The 15,173-nt window shown below is 37.4% G+C and overlaps 1 protein-coding gene across 2 annotated transcripts in view; it reads right to left on the bottom strand.

The window, feature by feature from the left end:
- The window catches only part of glceb (glucuronic acid epimerase b), a 73,008-nt gene that overhangs the window by 26,823 nt on the left and 31,012 nt on the right, over positions 1-15,173 (bottom strand). For both annotated transcript variants that reach the window (XM_047363206.1, XM_047363207.1), the window contains exon 2: positions 13,795-13,910. The gene's annotated coding sequence lies outside the window, so the exon portion shown is untranslated. The remainder of the gene's footprint in view (positions 1-13,794; positions 13,911-15,173) is intronic.

The following is a 15,173-nucleotide window of genomic DNA, read 5'->3' as shown; positions in this document are numbered from 1 at the left end:
AAATTTAAGTGTAAAAAAGCAAAATCAGAAGAAATCTGTAAGAGGGCAATTTTTATGGCACTTTAAACTGTGGTGGCATTTTGTAAAGGTGTTCAGGGAAAATCTTAAGACGGTAGGGAATTTGTACTACATGTGTGTCAGGAACACACAAGGACAAAGTTAGACCACACATACTGCACATAGAATTGTGAACTCTGAACAAATAATTTGCCACACGGCGCCACATAAAAAAAAAAAATGAAACAAAAAAAAAACGTCCCTTTGTCGCAAACAAGAAGCTCTGGTTTGTGCTTTCATTTCGAGTGTTCGAAACCTTCTCATTAACTTTGACAAAAACTGAGGACATCTCTGGCAGCTATTCATGCTTATCTTTTGTGTTTCAATCACTTTTGTTCTTCACAGCAAGTAATAATCTGCTAAGGCTCATATACAACATAACGCAGAGTTTTATACATTCATGCTTTCTTTCAGTTGAAGCTACTCAAGGTGTATTCATCAACCAGAACATTTAAACCTCACTAATAAAGATGTTAAGCACAGAAACATATCAGAATATTTCTTTTCATCAGACAGTTGACAAACCAGTAGATCTTCAAAGAAATTACAGACCTTGGCCTTGACAGATATGCACATACAGTACAGACCAAAAGTTTGGACACACCTTCTCATTCAAAGAGTTTTCTTTATTTTCATGAATATGAATATTGTAGCTTCACACTGAAGGCATCAAAACTATGAATTAACACATGTGGAATTATATACTGAACAAAAAAGTGTGAAACAACTGAAAATATGTCTTATATTCTAGGTTCTTCAAAGTAGCCACCTTTTGCCTTGATTACTGCTCCACACACTCTTGGCATTCTGTTGATGAGCTTCAAGAGGTAGTCATCTGAAATGGTTTTCCAAGAGTCTTGAAGGAGTTCCCAGAGATGCTTAGCACTTGTTGGCCCTTTTGCCTTCACTCTGTGGTCCAGCTCACCCCAAACCATCTCGATTGGGTTCAGGTCCGATGACTGTGGAGGCCAGGTCATCTGGCGCAGCACCCCGTCACTCTCCTTCTTGGTCAAATAGCCCTTACACAGCCTGGAGGTGTGTTTGGGGTCATTGTCCTGTTGAAAAATAAATGAGGGTCCAACTAAACGCAAACCGGATGGAATAGCATGCCGCTGCAAGATGCTTTGGTAGCCATGCTGGTTCAGTATGCCTTCAATTTTGAATAAATCCCCAACAGTGTCACCAGCAAAGCATCCTCCATGCTTCACGGTGGGAACCAGGCATGTAGAGTCCATCCGTTCACCTCTTCTGCGCCACACAAAGACACGGTGATTGGAACCAAAGATCTCAAATTTGGACTCATCAGACCAAAGCACAGATTTCCACTGGTCTAATGTCCATTCCTTGTGTTCTTTAGCCCAAACAAGTCTCTTCTGCTTGTTGCCTGTCCTCAGCAGTGGTTTCCTAGCAGCTATTTTACCATGAAGGCCTGATTCACACAGTCTCCTCTTAACAGTTGTTCTAGAGATGTGTCTGCTGCTAGAACTCTGTGTGGCATTAACCTGTTCTCTAATCTGAGCTGCTGTTAACCTGTGATTTCTGAGGCTGGTGACTCGGATGAACTTATCGTCCGCAGCAGAGGTGACTCTTGGTCTTCCATTCCTGGGGCGGTCCTCATGTGAGCCAGTTTCTTTGTAGCGCTTGATGGTTTTTGCGACTGCACTTGGGGACACTTTCAAAGTTTTCCCAATTGTTCGGACTGACTGACCTTCATTTCTTAAAGTAATGATGGCCACTCGTTTTTCTTTACTTAGCTGCTTTTTTCTTGCCATAATACAAATTCTAACAGTCTATTCAGTAGGACTATCAGCCGTGTACTGTATCCACCTCCTGCACAACACAACTGATGGTCCCAACCCCATTTATAAGGCTTGAAATCCCACTTATTAAACCTGACAGGGCACACCTGTGACGTGAAAACCATTTCAGGTGACTACCTCTTGAAGCTCATCAACAGAATGCCAAGAGGCTGCGTAGCAGTAATCCAAGCAAAAGGTGGTTACTTTGAAGAACCTAGAATATAAGACATATTTTCAGTTGTTTCACACTTTTTTGTTCAGTATATAATTCCACATGTGTTAATTCATAGTTTTGATGCCTTCAGTGTGAAGCTACAATATTCATAGTGATGAAAATGAAGAAAACTCTTTGAATGAGAATGTGTGTCCAAATGTTTGGTCTGTACTATATAACCAGCAGTAAAACAGAAAAATGTATTTGAAACAATTTTTGAGCAGTTTTAACAATCGAACATGTGTTACCTTAGAGGAATTGATTAAAATGTTTCCTGAATAAAACTAATTATATCCAATTCAAAATAAAAGGCCATCTAGTTTAAAGAAATATTTATTCTTTAATCATGTAGCTTCTAATTTACAGCAAGTAGTATCAGAAATACCTTTAAAACTGTAAAACCGTTCCCTCAGAGTTTCTCTCTATGGTTTAGATTGTATTGCAAATTTCCCAAATCTGGTCTCAGATGCTAACTGACTGTATCATTCTTTATGCTAAGGTTGTTGTTATTCAACTCTAGGACAATGAGTCTCAGACCTGGTCAGCCAATACTGCATGTGGAGCTCAAACTGAGCTTAAGCCAAATTACCCTTTCTAAAAAGGTTTACACCATCACTCATGTCTTACAATGACATTTTTGAATCCACACTCAAGACTTTCTTATCTCAAATGATCCAGCATTAATGTCACCACTGTGGTATCATTTACATTCTGGATCAGATATTCATTTCCACATAAATAAATCATGCAATGGTTTATTGTAATTATTCAGACGGGTAAACTTTTGAAAGAGCTTTAATTGCGACACATAAAGCATACAGATTTCTGGCCCTATTGTGAGTAAGGATTCATGTTTTTCTTTGACGTTTTCACCAAGCAAACAAGAAATCGATGCACAACCTTTGGCTTCCTCCTCCACACTAATTACAGCTTATTGCCGACAGAATCTACTGTTAAAGCGATGGCCGAGGAGGGAGAGGGGAAAATCATTACTATCCAAGTTCATTTCACCACCTCATCTTAAATGGGCCACTGCTGAAAGTGGGTGTGATTACCGTACAATATTTTATGTATTAGTAATCTACTTTTACAACACAAAGTCAAATCCCTGTGCAAGAGGCATCTGTAACATTGCTAATTTCTCAATTGGTTCCAATCAAAAACGGAGGTGTACTGAGTGCTTTTGAATAGCAAACACTGAAGGAGTGCACACTATTCAAAGCATAATGCACAAGTCATATCTGATTATACTTGGATCTTTTTGCTGCCCTGAACAAAGGTGTGAATCTCTGCCTAATCAATTTGGGACGTGCATTATTGACATTTGGAGAAGCTACAGCCCAGTGCAGTGATGAAACACCAAACTAATTGGAGCTCCAACACTAGTAAAAAACGAATGCAAGTAAGAAAATAAATTCCCACATACTGCACCCTGAAAGATAAGTAGGACTGGTCTTGACAAGAAACCCTCTATAAATGATTGTTTCTTTTTATAGCTCTCTGCTGCTGGTGTTGAGCTTAGGTACAGAAGCATAAAAAAGTACCCCATGGACTTTCTTCCAGTGGACACAAATTAAAAACAATGCCCTGTTTCACAGATGTAATTTACACTGTTTATTTTGCAAATGAAACAAGTAAGAGGAAAAAGAAAGTTCAACTTATACTCCAGCTATTTGTGGCAATGCATTAAAAACACAAAAAAGGAAAGAAGTCTTCTGATTTTTACTTTAGAAATCACCACTTCCAACCCCCACATCCCCGTAAAAAAACTCCCTGTTTAAGACTGAGACAAAAACTTGCAGACTGAAGATTAGATGAACACTTTACACCAAGGTGTGCAAGAAACAGGGAGCTTCATTATTTCTGGTACAGTAATGAAAATAGATTTATCCTAGTGCAAAATCAAGTATTACTCTTTTTAGATAATCACACTGGGGTAAAAAAAAGACAGAACAAACAAATGCTTTTCATTTTGTTTTAAATTGTCAAAAACCCAAAATAAACCCCACAGTGGAATTTAACATAAAGCATCCAGCAACTCACTGTCCACCTTGCCAGGCTTAAAACCTGCTAAACATTTATCAGGAGATGTCGGTGTCAAGAGTTCAAACACAAATTCAAGGTGAAGATGGCAGCAGTAGGACTATGAAAAAACACCTCAAGCCAGAGTTTTCAGAGGTTTTTTAGGGAAAATGAAATGAAAGGCACTTGACTGAGTGGATGGATGTTAGTGTGCAGGGTCACTGACGGATAAAAAGGACTGAGTAAAGCTTGAGATGTGTGGGGGATGTACTGGTGTGAGCTGGACTTGTCAGAGTTCAGCTGGACCTTTTTAAAGTAAACTATGAGCTGAAACCTATTTCCTTAACCTGTTTCTAAGAGCAGGTTTGTTCAAGCTGCACCTTGTAATTAAAAAAAAATGTAATGTCTTCCATCTTACTGGATATTCTGCTCAGATAATTTTTAAAGGCCAAACTGTCATTTTACTGTCAGTATATGTTTTGGGTTTTATATGTTGGAACCTGAGTATTTTATAATACGCAAAAATGTTTTTTTGTTTTTTTTTTTGCAGCCAAAAAGCGCCCAAAACAATTAAGGCCCTGTTTACACTAACCCTGGACACTTAGCCTGTTTGTACCTCGTGTCCAGGTCATAAGAGGTTTTAGTGACAAGAAAAGATTGTTAAAACCTCAGTTTGTTCTGTATACACGCAGACGGGATATTCAGACATTATTAGAAACAATGAGAGAGGTAGACTTTGGCTTTTTATGCTAAAAACCACAACAGCGAGGTCATTTTGTTCCTGTATACGTTTTCCCCACATCTGCCTAGCTTTAGGCTGACTGCGTTATTCAAGAGGAAAGGATAAACAGTGTGGAAGAACCGTTAGCCTTTCACTGCTTTGTAATGCTCAAGACCTTTCTTTGAATTTGGATGTACTCAATACAGCAAAGGCTTACAATGTGCTTTGGCTAGTTTATTCCAAGTTTAAGGAATTCAGGCTTTGCAGACCAATAGCAGACCTTTTCTTTGGAGTCTTCCTAAGGTAGATGTTCACAGATGACTGTTTGAAACACACTAAAGATCACAGCGGGAGTTGGATATATGACAGAGGAGAAACAGGAAAATGAAGAAAATACAGATTCATTGCAACTAATATCATGAGCATAATATGTAAAAAATAATATCATCACTTCATGATTGACTAATGTTGTGCAGCCACTGCACTATGTCATAAATGTTTAAATTTTAAACATGACTGACACTAAATAAAATGGGGGTCATGTCTGGGAACATTATAGACTTCCACAATCAAGCATCTAACCTCGCACAATCATCGGTGACTCAAACCAATCATTCTGGACCTGTGAAGCCATCTTCTGTGTTGTTACTTAATCCATGGTCAGAGGAAAATTCAAATTTCCAAAAGGACAACACATCTTAATAAGGAGTCTAATTATTTTGTTTCACATCATCAAAGAAGTGTTACACTATTACTGTCCTCTACATTCAATTTACACAAATTAAGTCATTTGTAAATCATATTTGCTGCTAAGCAGTGGTTAATTACAAAACAAACAGCATTTTTGTAGCTTGTTGTGTAGAGTGCTGCATTGTCCCTGATGTATTTTGACCCAGATTTATGTGCATCTATTGGGAGGGTGTTCTCATCAGAAAAACAAGAGCATTGGCGGTTTCCTGAAAGGCTCAGAATGATTTGTGTTTGTCTTCAAATCTAGAAAATAAACGACTGTCCTTGCTCTACAGAGAGGACAGCAGTTGTGCGTTATTGTCACATTAGGGAGGAGGTCAGAGTCCCTTAGAATACAGATTACACAAATTTAGCTGTTTAAAGAATGTCCTGCACCAATTGCAAAAATTATTTAATTTTTGAAGCACATTACCAATTTTTATATAATGTTTGCTGAAATGTTTTAATTTGTGAGGCATATTGGCACTAATGAACAATTGCAAAAAGTACATACATACATATACAAATATATAAAAATAAAATAGAATCTTGTTTGGGCTTCATCTGAGCTTTGCAATTAGTTAAGGACCGTCATGATTACTTTGTGACCTTCCCAAACACAAGCAGAAATAAAACAAGTATTTTACATTGTTCTATATTACTAAAGTAAGCCCAGATAAGAACTAGATCAAAGTTTAAGTCACTTAGGTCAAAACTGAAGTCATGGTTATACTCTGAGCTAAAAACACAGCTCCAATGTGAAAAATGTTTTACACATTTTTTTATTAAATGATGTAAAGTTGCTGATGCATGGTTTCTTAGGGTGTATTCAGACCAGCAAAGTCTTTTGGTCCGCTTGTTTGGTCCGGACGAAAAGCGAACTTTATTTTTTACATTTGGTGCGGTTTGTTTTCACATTGTACTTTTTGCAAGTGAACTATTACTTGTCAACTAAGCCACGTGGGTGACGATCACTGTTCCCATTGGACAGAAATGACGGGAGCGGGACCTAGCACAGACCCGGAAATTTAGGAAAACAGCTGTAGACGTGTTGCGTGTAGCACCTCTGTTCTGCATATTTGTGCCGTTATTACAGCTGCAATATTATTGTGAGTCAAGAGCAGCTCATTCAACACAGACTTTGAGACATTCCATTTATAATGTTGGAACCCCGTCGGAGAATGCGTGCTGAATGCCGACGTTCTCTATGTGCCTTGTCCCACAACAAGCCAGTAGCGTTGCTAAGCAACACAGTTTATCAGGTATGATTACTTTATAACACACACCTTTGCTATCGGCTACGGTGGCTTTTTATGTCACGCTTTTTGTAGTTGGTTCGGATCGGGGCCGGTTTGTATTCAGACCATAAGCGAACCGCACCAGAGTCTGTTTGGAAGCGGACCGAGACCACCTTTTTGTGGTCTCGGTCCGGTTGTTTGGTCCGGACCAGGGTTCGCTTGAGTGTATTCACACCTGCACAAAGGTCCGGACCATGGGGGGAAACGAACTCTGGTCCGTTTAAAGAGGACCAAAAGTGGCAAGTGTGAATACACCCTTAGATTGGATGCTGGTGTTACATGAGTCCAAACATGAGGAAATCAAGGAGATTTTATACAACATAATCTTTAGTTCTGTGATATCTTTGAAATATTTTTGACTTTTGGTGTGCTCACATTCAGCATAGTCCATGTATACTGGGATCAATGGGTTGAAATTCACAGTGTTCTGTTTAGCCATGATCGGTTCCTTTAACTTTTAATGGCAACCTTTTTTTTTTTCTATGTTTAAGGATCAAGGGGCTGTCTAGGTATGAACTTTCAGTGCTCTTTGAGTGTCATCAAGTGGTCAATGATGAGCCAAATTAGTCAGCAATTTATAGCATGTTTTACTTTCAGTTTCAAGCATCCAACGTTCCCAGGTGTGAAGCGTCTGCATACCATGTTGTGAGATAAAGCAATGTTGTTATTGGGTCATTGCTGTGGTCATTTTTTACAGAGTTGTATAATTCAAGTTAATTTGGTCAGGGCATAATCAATGTTACAAAGTAACATTTGCCCGGTACATAGGAATTAATAATTTCTAAATGGAGGTTTACAGGATTAGCCTTCAGCCTTTACTGTTTAGATTAAAGCAAGGCTGGAGGCATACATCAATATTGGATCTATGCTTCAAACATACACATCGTCTGCAGATTCTTTTGATGGGGAAATTTTACAGATCTTTTCTGCATAAACACCTATTTTTTTCCCAAAAGTCTCTCAGTTTAAGAAAATTCACAAAAAGAGCAGTACGTTATGCCACCATGAGCGATACTCGCTCAATTGAAGTTTATAAATGTAAAAAAAAACAAAAAACTAAATTGTCAAGTTCCAGTTTTTAGTTATGTTAACACCTTTCATGAACACACTCATTTGATTGCTATGGGCAATATAAGTGTTTAAATCACTTTCTCTTCTTTCTTACAAATGAGTAAAAAGATCATGCCTTGAGTGCCTTGTTGCTGAAAAGCACTATATAAATAAACTTGACTTGACTTAAAAAGATCATGGCAAAAAAAAAATAGTTTACAGCATTGCTACAACCCTAAACTACATTTTTTTTTCTCATGTTGACATGAGGTCTGTTGGAAATTTCTACGACATGTTTTGAACAAAATACAACAGGATTACAGTGTAATGATTCTGGTGACCTCATCTGTGGCCCTCTATTTGGCGGTGCTCTGTACAATCTTTAAAGCACACAGCAGGGGACAAATGTGCTGTCTGAGTCCTTTGTCAACATGAACAAAATTATTTAAACAAAAAAACGATTGATGGCCTCTAATTCCTACCATAGATTTTCAACAAATGAATGATTTCAGGCAAGTAAACAACGAAAAATAATGTTACTAGTTTTGGGTTTATGATCTTTTCCTCATGACCAACTGATTTTATCCTATGCCAGGAGCTCTGCACCATTTGGTAATCTCTATGCTTTTGAACGCATTGGTTCACCAGGATACAAATTTGATAGATTTCAGTCTCTGTAGTAAGCTTTGTGTTTATGAAAACTCTAAGTTGGATTGAGTTGGACAAGAGCTTCACTCTTAGTAAATTACCATCAGCCTGTAATAAAACCTTTTACTTATTTTTAGCCATATAAAACAGTGATGATATTCCTAACCATGATGAATTAGTACGCATTAATAATGCTACTTAAATTTTTTATTGTAACATGGCTACAAGCAAAAATATTTGAAAATATTTATGATCATAAAAAAAGCCCTTTTAAAAAAGGTAAGCCCCTTAATTAATGGTACAGTCAAGCCCTACACTATGTAACCATCAGCCTAGCAAATCTTTAGTTTTCATTGGTGGAGAGTGGTTTATCATTCGGAAAAATTTTTCAACATTACAGATTTGTTGGTGTAACTAACATTACAGGTGCATCTCAAAAATGTTCAACGTTTTTATTAATTTCAGAAGGTAAAACTCATACACTTATATATAAGAAAACCCCAAATTCTTTGAAAACTAGTTGCTAAATCTTCATTCTTGACTATTGTGGAAAAGTTCAATGTTGGAAACACATGGTGTCACAGAATAATCAGCAAATTAACTTAAAACTACTGCAAACATTTCCTGAGCCCCTAAACCGTGTCTCAGTCTCTGTCAGTTGTCTACACAATCATGGGGAAGACTGCTGACTGGACTGATGTCCAGAAGACTGTCATTGGCACCCTCCACAAGGAGGGTAAGCCACAATACAGCATCTACATACAGAATAGCCCTATATATAGGCTACAAATGTCACATTCCTTGTGTCAAGCCACTCCTGAATATTAGAAGCGTCTTGCCTGTGCTAAGGAGAAAAACTGTTGCTCAGTGGTCCAGTTATCTTTTCAGATAAAATTTAAGTTTGCACTTCATTTGGAAATCAAGATCCCAGACTCTGTAGGAAGAATTGAGAGGCACAGAAGCCACGTTGCTTGAAGTCCAATGGGAGGTTTCCACAGTGGCTTAATAATCACGTCTAATAATATGAAGCATATTTGCAGCCACCGCAGAACATAATAAACTTTAAACTGATTGTAAGCATACGTTTTAGCCATGTTGATATGAAGGATCTCTAAAGGACCTGGTGCAGAATTCCTTTTAGGCTAACAACATGCCCATATGTGGAGATCATCAGCTAACAAATTACAAATAAGCTAAGCGAAAAAAGGCTAAGTTGCCAAGCAACTGCAACAAATGACAATTATTGAGAAGCTAATAATTCTTAAGAAATGTATTCAAAAGTAATATGGTAAACTAGTTACTGACCAAAATCATCATGTTGTAGCAATCATCTAGCAAGTTTTGTTCAGGGGGCTGGATCAGAGTTTAGACAAAATAAAATATATAATTTAACAACCAGCTCTTACTCTGCATGATGAACTAGCTGCCACTGAAACCTCATTAATTAAAAATAGGAAAGACAATTGAAGCCTAGCTAAAACACAGTTACAGTAAAATCTTAGAATCTATTTACAGTGGGTTCACAAGCCATTAATACCATGCAAAGCAAATCATGAATAGTGCCAACACCCTCGTGTTTTAAGCTAATCTTCAGTCAAAATCTCAACAACCACTTTAGATTCTGTTGAATTGACTGATCCTTGAGAACCAACAAGCGTGCAAGAAGACCTCATGTTGGCTTTGCTTGAACCTCTAGTTACATCCTATAATCCACAGCACTTTAGCAGGCAGCCCCTGAGATTAGACAGTTAAGGCAAAGGCAGCTGACGGAGATGGATGAAGATGGGATGGAGAAACTCCAGGGTGAAATGAGCTGTGAAATCACAGACTTGTAACTACAATCTCAATGATTGGCATGCTATGGGTTAATGAGAATATACTGAGGCACTTTCTGCTGTGTACTGGTTTAGGTGGTAGTGTCATTTGTCTTAGATGTGCAGCTTTTCATTTGTAAAGGAGTGTGTGGTGGAGACAGAATGCAGGTGTATTATTGGAGGCGCTGACTGTCACAAAGTGACATGTGAAAAGGCAATGGTCTTCAAGAGGTGTGCTGGGAGTTTTTTTTTTTTTTTTGTTCTTTAGTTTTCTCTGTTGCAGAACCCGTATCCAGTATGCATTAAATTGTTGAGTGCTTGTGAAGTACTCTTGGGCTGGAGTTGGAGCAGATGAGTCAAACATTTAAAGTTTAGGGTTTTGTCTCCAGCTAAATTTCAGGTTTTCAGTGCGCTCCTCCAACGGAGATGCAAGGTACCAATCTGAGACAGCCGGTTAGTAATCAGCTTATTCTGCAGTTAAGAGGCACTTTACCTCATGGAAAGACTGTGCATGTGAACAGGTGTTATGGATTTATGTTTTGTTTCAGAGTTTGATTATAATAGTGTGAATCTTTGAGGATATATCCGAGGCAGCTTGCATCTTTATTGCATAACTACTTAATCATAAACTGGCAGTTTACTCTTTTTTTAACCACAAATTAAATTCTAATGCAGATAAATGTTAGTTTAAAATATTAATAAATTATTATTACTTTTTCCCTTTAACAACAATTCCCCATTTATACCTTACCGTATCGTTTTTCCAGTTTGTATTCTTGTTGTTACAATTGGATATGAGAGTCACAAATTGTCTGTCCCTCGCCACTGAGGGAAAAATTAACCATTATTATACAAAATGTTTTTGTGCATGTTACTTCAGGAAATGCTGAGAAATCATGTGAAGCTACAGCAAATTGATGTGTTTTTGGGTGAGGCTACTTGCATTTATGTGGTTGCGTTTTTGAACCAGGTATTGATCATTTTGCCCCGTCACAGACGTTTTTTTAGCAACCAAATGGATCTGTTTCTGCGGCTGGATGTTTCCTATCAACTATGCATCAATTCATACCTGCCACTGGGAAATCAAGTACCCGTTTTGACCAGTGATGATTTAAACTTATTTTCTGTAATCTACTCAAAGTCTACTGTCATCTTCAAAGTAGATCGTTGAACACCTTGAGCTGTGCAGTTTCAGTGCTGTGACAAGTCTTAAAGCTGGACTGAAACTTCTCATGAATATTATGAAGCTGCAGGGGCTCTTGTAGATAAATAAAAAAATACAACCTTCTCTAAATGTTTACAAAGAAAAGGCAATTTGTAAATTGGCCTAGAGATGGGAAGAACAGCATGATCCAAACTCCTATTCTTAAGATGCGGTTGGACCTAAGCATGTTTAAAAACAGCTGGAACACAACCTAAAGAAATTTAATTTCCAGGGATCTACAGCACTAACAAATCTCCTTCAACAATCTGGGAGTAATATTGTCACCAGGACAATATTAAGGCCTCTGCATTCTCACCATCACTGAAAACTGAGAGATGCACACATGTTTAAAATTATTTTAAAAAGCTGAGGATACACGATGTATAGCAGGGCCATGGGTGCAAGGTGAGGGTAAAAACCTGACAGCACTGACTGTCAATAAACAGATGTTACAAACCTTTCACAAATTAAAGAGAAGGAGTCAGACAAGAGGAAAGAATAGGATTCAAAAAAACATGTTCAGAGGAAATACAGGTCAGGATAATAAAAACTAATTTGAAATATTCAGGTTTCATGTTTACACAATAAGCAGAATCTTTGGTTACCTTTCTACAATTTCTGTGTCTTTCTGGCAGCTGAAGAAACTCACAGATAATTTATAACTACTTTAATGTCTTTCCAATAGGCATTACCATGGCTGACTAAAAATCAATCAGATGTCATCAAAAGAAAACGGAAGATGGACAGTTAAAAGACTTTCACCAAGTAGTCACGCCGACACAAATCTGTACCACAAAGAACAATCCAGCTTTGTTCAGAAGTAGCCAGTGAGTAAACTGCTTTGAGGTTAATGCGTGAGTGTGTTTTACTGAAGAGGATTAGGCAAGGCATTACCACCAAGCTTATAGCTGAAGTCTGCAGGGGGATTAACACAACCATGACTTAAACGTAGGGGTTATAAAAGAAAAATCAAAGGATTGTTTTAGAGGGAGGTGAACCAAAGTGTTTGTCCTGCCAACACAAAACGAGCCTGGAAAATGTTGTAATGATTGGAGAATGCAAGGATGTAAGCACGATTTAGTACTCAAAGATATGGTTACTGTCAATAAGGGTCCTGGTTTGGACAGTTAAGACAAACAAGACCATATCTTGGGAAATTTGAGAGTGATTGTCCTCATGAGTCAATTTATGAGACCAAATCTGAGGTTTTTAAATGGAAAGACTTTACAAAAATGCTTCTTTATTAGTGTTGTCAGAAAGCATTGAACTACATGTCCAATTAGACCATTCTACATTTCTACATGGTCTAAATCATAACATATTTGTGAAAAATTGTCAAAACTGGAGGGCATCCCAAAAAGTCAGTCTTTCGAGTTATTTGTATGAGAACTAATGGTCTATATTGTTGAGTGAATTTCAAATAAATTGGATTGGTCAGTTTTTGCTCACCTGTACCATTCTGAATATCCACTGATACAAGACATAAACAAGCCAAACTATAAAGAAAGTCAAATTTCAGCTCTAGCTGAGGAGAAACATGTTACTTTAATTGTAACTGCATGCAATGAATGTGTTATATTGTGACTGTGAAACCAGACTGTTCACGAGAATGAGATGTTTTCTGATAGCAAACTTTCACACTGGTCTCCTCAGAACTAAAAGAAAGCTAGGCCAAACATTACTGAAAAACTAAACGGCTATACTGAAGATATGCACAAGCCTTAAACAGACCTTCAGACATCATCAATGACATGAAAGTATGTTTGACTGCGTGAAGATTTAAATATTTCTGGATGGAATGTGTTTCAGCGTTTTATAGCAGACAATTATCTGTGTTATTCCAGCTAATGAACCCTGTTTTAGTATAAGGAACTCTGGGTCTTTGAACTATCATAACTGATTCATAGGAGGGAGATGGAGGGCTTAAGGGTCCTAGTAAAATACATGCTTACATATTTCATCATATAGACAAGACTAGGGCATTTTCATAGTGGATATGCAGTTAGAAGATGCAATAATCAATTTATATAATGAAGTCAAGATGATATCTGCATGCGGAGGAGGCTGTAATGGATAAAGTCTTACTTCATTAAAATGCCAAAGACAGTCAAAGTTAGAACAAGGTCATAGTAAAGAGGCATGCTTTAAAGAATCTAACAAATAAGATCCTCTCTGCGCACTTGTAAGGGCTTGAAGATTAACCTGGTTTGTGACAAAGACAGCTGTAAAGCAACTGACCTCTTCAGATGCTTCACAAAGAAACCAACAGCTGGGTCAACATCCCGTCCACCTTCACCTTAGACTGCCCAGAGCTTGATCCTCTGCTTGTTACAAACCTGCAGCTTCTTCAGCACCTAAACATGAAAGTAGGAAATATAAACTCCATTATTTTAATTCCTGAAAATGCATGGAATTCAAATGTGGATGCCCTTTGTATACATGACATACAAGGACATGGCTGTATAAAAAAGAATTAAAAATATGATTCATAGTATCATCCATAATATACAAACATTTCCCACCAGCATTGGTGGTTCTATCATTTGGAATATTCGACAAAAATAAATAAGACAACAGAGGTTTTGGCCATGGTTAAATGCTCTGCATATTTTTTTAGAAGAGATTTTTTTTTTTAACAGACAGAGGGGAAACAAATTCTCAGCATCTACACAGTCTATGGGATTCCAGTCCAAACCGTAGTAATGGTGTGTACCATTAACCTCGGAAGTCGGAGTTTAAGTCGAAATTTATGTCAATAACATTGACAATAAACACTGTTCTATGCAGTATTTCATCCACAAAAACACAGTTGAAACATCACGTCTTATAAACACTGAAAAGTAGTTGGTGTAAGACTGACTACATGTTACATACATACAGACCTGCTAAAAACAGTCATAGTAAGAAAGTTTTACACTGTTGATCCGAGTAGCAGCCATCTTGAATGCAAAACTCGGGTATGGTCCTGTACACCCGACTTTCCGATTAGTAATTACTACTTTCAGTGGAGTTAAAAATTCCTACTTTAAGGACGGAAATTACGACTTCCGAGTACAAATGGAACGCACCATAAAACCCATTCTGCCCAAATAGTTGACGACAGCATAGTCATCTCAAAAGAAGATCCTTCAAAACAATTGTAACCCATGCTTTCTTTAACACAGTTTACCTTTTCCTCTCAGTAAAACCTTCTTGAGCTTGCATCTGAGATTTAATAGAAACTATTAAAGAAAGAGTCAGAACAAGCAGGACACATTTGGAAAATAACCCGAAAGCGGAATGTAAAAATTGAGCCTCTACTAGGATTGTTTTGTTGTTAAAAATGTCAATACTCTGAAAAATACTTTATAAATAATACAATATTTTTGATATAATAGAATCCTTTTTTTTTTTTTTTAAAGCTAAGGGTTCTGTAGAGTAAAAATCATAAAAATAATACCAATTAAAGCACGACAATATTTTCACTGTTAGTTGGGACAAAACCATTATGTAATAGATTGTTAGCCTGGTTGTACGTACGAAAGAAATCAAGAACATTTTGCTTTGGATCATTGAGCTTTTCAATTCAATTCATAAACAAATGTCATTAACAGTTGTTATATTGGACTCTTAGACTG

Source organism: Girardinichthys multiradiatus, chromosome 4, assembly GCF_021462225.1.
Source record: "Girardinichthys multiradiatus isolate DD_20200921_A chromosome 4, DD_fGirMul_XY1, whole genome shotgun sequence".
NCBI lineage: Eukaryota > Metazoa > Chordata > Actinopteri > Cyprinodontiformes > Goodeidae > Girardinichthys > Girardinichthys multiradiatus.
The sequence above is the reverse complement of the archived record's forward strand: the minus strand, read 5'-3'. Positions and strand labels throughout refer to the sequence as shown.